The 5,204-nt window shown below is 41.5% G+C and overlaps 1 long non-coding RNA gene across 1 annotated transcript; it reads right to left on the bottom strand.

The window, feature by feature from the left end:
• Positions 1 to 1,993: 1,993 nt before the first annotated feature.
• On the bottom strand, positions 1,994 to 4,896 carry LOC146866937 (uncharacterized). The gene is made up of 4 exons (XR_014960860.1): positions 4,787 to 4,896; positions 4,372 to 4,476; positions 4,226 to 4,250; positions 1,994 to 3,780 (listed from the first exon to the last, which is right to left on the bottom strand). It is a non-coding gene; the product is annotated as an uncharacterized LOC146866937 (long non-coding RNA).
• Positions 4,897 to 5,204: the final 308 nt, after the last annotated feature.

Here is a 5,204-nt window from a genome sequence, read left to right on the forward strand (position 1 = left end):
TCGTTTTTCCTACCGTTGTTTTGCGATCTGTAGACAATAGCCTCAAAATTTCAAGGTAATGACCCGGACCAACAGCTCTGCATAAAGGTATTATCCATTTCTTTCTCAGTAAGGTATAATAGGGACAGAAAAAGAGTAAATGAACAATAGATTCTGCTCAAGCTTTACACGCAGGGCATAGATCAGCTACTGGGGGACACATGCACCACCTGGAGCAGAAAAGATTCGTGGGTAGCGTCTTGTATCTAAACTGTAGAAAAAGCTTGCATGCCAGTCAAGGGGTAATTTCCTCTATTGATGTTTCAAACCGTGGAACACTTTTAAAAAATCTTTTGTTAGACCTTAGAAATGTTCTGTCAATTCCATTTGGAGTATTTTTTCCCAGTGCATTTTTTTCAACTTCTCCTTCGAGATGCTACTCATAGTTCCTGGGCTAGACCAGAAGCTTTCCATCCCTAGTCTCCCCAATAGATCACGCAGGCAAGAAAACCACCTTATTGATTCTGCCTGGGGGAGTCTTAAGAGATCCTTCAGGGCATCACAGTAGGGATCCAACTCTTCTATCGTCCACAGCCTAAACCAAAATGATAACATTTTATAATTTACTTTATGCTTTAGTTGTTTGTGAGCAATATCGAAGTAGAAGGGCATCAGGGGGTAACTGACAGGAAGGTCAACCAATGATCTAAGAAAACGATTTTCTACTGTAGTTAAGGAAACTTTGGTACTCAAGCCCCAGAGCTCAGTGCCATACAGTACCCCGCCCAAACCCTTAGTGTTATGAATTTCGAGGGCGCGAGCGATTTGCCTAGATACAGTCCTCCTATGAATTTTACTTATGTGTGCACATTGTTGTATTAATTGTAGTTTTGATTTTTCCACCTGTGGGCACCAGTTAATAGATGGCGTGAGTTGGATACCCAAGTAGTCAAAAGCTTCGACCTGCTCCAAATTGGTACTACCGGCCCACATTGGCCTAGTCTTTGCTGCACTTCTACCCTTGTTAAAAATCATGAATTTAGTCTTTGTTTCATTTAGACTGAGCCCTCTTTCTTTACAAAACTTTAAAAAATCATTTAAAAGTTGCTGCAACCCTTATGGAGATTTTGTGATTAAGAGGGTATCATCAGCAAACAGTAGTGCCGGAACTCTTCCGAACCCTATTTTTGGAGCATCACAGCCATCTCTATCTAAAAACTCAACAACCCCATTAATAAAAAGAGTAAAAAGGGTCGGTGCCAACACGCATCCTTGTCTCACTCCACGTTTGACTGGAAAGGTTTCAGTTACTTGACTGTTGGCAGCCCACCTAACCTGTGCTGAATTTTCTGAGAGTAATCGAATAAAAATTTTAAAAATATTGATTGGGAGGCCCATCTCAAGTAGCACCCTCCAAAGTTGTTTGCGTGGGACTAAATCGAATGCCGTACGCAAATCGACAAAGGCCATATAGAGTTTTCCACCTTTTACAGCTACTTCCTTCCAATAAATACAGATCAACTGAAACACATGGTCCAATGTGCTGATTTTGGAACGAAAGCCCGCCTGAAAGTCACTCAAAATGTTTGCTTCCTTTATCCAATTCTGAACCCTTCCTAAAACCTGCTTGCAAAAGATTTTCTGAAGGGAATCAAGAAGGCTAATGGGCCTATAGTTCATAGGGGAAGACCTATCCCCCTTTTTTTTTTTTAAATGGGCACTATTTCAGCTATCTGCCGGGAGGGTGGAATAGGGGCACCTGTCAAAATCAAGTTGGTAATTAGATTTATAATTAAACCCCACAGCATTTTGGGCATACAAAAAGACAGAGGACATTTGTGTAATGGCCCGAAAGGGGAGCACATAAAAAAATAATGACTAAATTAAGCCACCTGAAAGCGTTTAGGAGAAAACATGTGGACTAAACCTTGGAGAACTCCAATCACAACAGGTGATTAGAACAAGGACGGGTGGTCCAGTAAATTCAAAAAGGCTGAAAGGGCCGACAGATAACTTTTTTTTTCATGACACATTTTATTGGACTTTTATTGGCTTGTAACATGGTGGCCAACATGGCCAATAAAAACATTACAGTGCAGTAACACCCCAACACCCTCCCTCCACAAAACAGATGTATAATTAGCAGGTATACCGTTCCTACCATCGCAAAACAATAATCAACTTGGCACCATTCCAGGAGTACAACCGTGAGTTAGTGTATGTTAGGGGACTGGGGCGGGGGAGTCATGATCATTCATTGAATTGTCAAATCTCTGTGTCAATAAGGAAATCCACTGATGGTGTTGGTGCCAAAACAATACCACTGTAGTGTGCCCATATCTGCTAGATCTTTGCATGTTTATGTGGACACCCCTGTGCTCGGAACACCGCTACCTCCATTCACATGCAATGGTCCATTCCCAGCTACAGTGCCGGGGACACATCTTGCCACAGACTTGCTGTATCCCGTCTGGCCAGGGTTAGGCCCCGGAAGAGTAAGTGCATTTTATATCTATTATCTCCAATGCCATCTGTGCTGTGAAGAAGTATAGTCTTTAAGTGGGAGGGAATCTCCCATTACAGCACCCTCTCCAAACAGGTCACTACCCCTCTCCAAAAGCTCATCAAGGACGCATACTCCCAGACTGTATGTATAAAGGTGCTGTCTGCTAATTCACACCTCAGACACTGCCGTGAGGCAATGTGCCATAAGTGACATCTAGTGAAGTAGACACTATGAAGAAATTTCAATTGAATAAGGCGTAACCTTGTCCGATATCGCCTCTTCACGAGAGGCCATCAAAGCCTTGGTTCAATCGTCACTATCCAGTGGGGGTAGGTCCTCCAGCCAAGTCTGTCTCAATGCCGGGGGTGTGGAGGTACTATGTGTCACTAGTGTCAGATATACTTGCCTTATTTTATGATTGCCCAGGGGTCCCGTCAGTAATCTGCCCTCCAGTGGGTTGAATTCTGCCAGGTCCTGAAAGCCCTGTATGTAGGGAGTTATGGCAGGTTGTATTTAAAAATATCTATACAATTGTTGGTGGGTCAATTGAAAATCATTCTGCAATTCCTGAAAGGATTTAGGGATTGGGCCATGTGTGATATTCCCTAGGGTTGAGATGCCGATGGCATCCCACTGCGGGAATCCTGAAAGGGAAGCCACCTGAGTCATAAAGGTGTCATAGAGGAGTCATCTGGGTTAGTCTGGCCCACCACCCCATCCATTTCAATGTTTGCTTCTACAGTCGGAATACCGTTTGGGTTGCCCGAGGGATGTGCCTGCCTACCTAGCCACCATATAAGAAGTGTATAAGTGAGGCATCGCCCAGCGTTCTGTCATGTAGGCTGGGTCGGCCCATGGTACATACCACTATTCACTGATAAGGAGAAGGTGCGATAATGCGTAGTAGGAGTAAATGTGTGGGGCAGCAATGTTAAGAATTTGGGCACGTGGTATTGGGTATAGGTATTTTGGCGCCACTGAAAAGATTCACACATTAAATCTCCTATCGTCCAATTATTATGGCGGTGCTGTAAGGTGTGGAGAACCACAAACACCACAAAAGAAAGCGTCAGCTAGCATATATTCAACTTATTCCCCAGCACACTCAAATTAATTTTTTTACGGTGTTCGCGTTTGTTAAAACAAATCACAACAAGCAACATGTAACAATGAATTGTAAATCCAATCTTCTCTCTTTTTCTTTTTATTCAAATAGGCCTTCACAATAGCTCCCAACAGCCAACACGTGTTTCGTCGCGTAAGGAATGTAGTCCCACGACTTTCTCAAAGCTGTACTGGTAAAAACATACAAAAGGCCGATGTATATAGTCAAAATTTAAAATAAAATACATTTAAGTCGTTTTAAGTTTAACACCATAGTAAATACTGTATGTTATGATAGAAAGGTGGACTGATCTTTATATAGAGTATTTCAAAGTTAAAAAACTCACGATATTGAGGGTGACTGTTGATAATAGCGATAATACAGTTGATTAATGCTATAACCCAAATATAGATGGAGAGAACAAAAGGTTTAGCCTACTTAGATCAAACACCTTCGCCGTTAATATTAAACCTGCTAGTGAAACTTCTATTAAGTGCGCCACACCAAAGTGCATCTTAAGTCTTAACACGCATTCCGTGACGTGTGTCAGTTTTTTAGAAGTGCCTAATGTTTAGCTTGTAATTAAAGCATCCATAAAATCACACCATAACACCCTTTCAAGTACTAAAAAATACCTAATTCCTCCGTGTCTGTAAACTCCTAGAAGTAAAAGGAAAGAATGAGGAGGGGGTAGAACAAAAAACGTGTGTCAGTACGAACTAAATCCTCTGGTTATATCAGAAACTGCAATCATAACTCATATAAAGACCCCGGTACCTACTCAATCTGTGGTGATAATTCCGGACCACAAAGGGTTTCTGTGTAGACGGTGTCAATGCGAGTATCTCACTTTGTGCTTCTCAAGAACACGCCACTTTCAAGTATGCTGTAAAAGTTATATATACATATATACGTTTCTGAAATGTGTACAAAACCGACCGTAATAATACGAATATCCTATGGGTAGAGTATTTAATCTATAAAAGGCTAATCCTATCTTATCACTCTGATCGTGCTAAAAAGTATTAACATAAACGTAGAAGATCGCTACTCAATATCATTGTTTAAGACTATAGAAGTAGTCCCATGTGCAAGCCATTCGATATAATAGGTATCCATATCACAGACTCCTCCGTGACAATGCTGCAATTTAGCTCCACTAACATTATGTCAAGCCGTTAATGCCACTTTCTTACCTCTGGGGTTTTTCGTTAAACTTTGGACACCGCCATACGATCGTGAAAAACAATGCTAACCGAGTGCAGCAGCATGAATCGTATCCAACATCCGGCTACCTATAAACCGGAAGAAACACTCGCGACGACGTCAGGCGTCCGGCGTCATCTATATTTCACAAACATAGAAACAGGACTAGAATTGTACTGTTTCTCTCGATACTCGTATAGTGGGAACATTGCCTTAATTCGAAGAAACGTTTCTCTTATCAAATACATAGACATCAACACTGATCACTATTGTCCCAGGTGCCATTCATTTCACTATTCTCATTCATTGAAATAATTATCAGTCATTATGATTCTCTCATACTGATTCGTTCCAATCTAAGTGTCGTGATTCATGTCCTCATAATCACCGCTCTAAAAACGGAAATGT

The sequence above is a fragment of the Triturus cristatus genome, chromosome 1_2 (assembly GCF_964204655.1).
Source record: "Triturus cristatus chromosome 1_2, aTriCri1.1, whole genome shotgun sequence".
NCBI classification, from domain to species: Eukaryota; Metazoa; Chordata; class Amphibia; order Caudata; family Salamandridae; genus Triturus; species Triturus cristatus.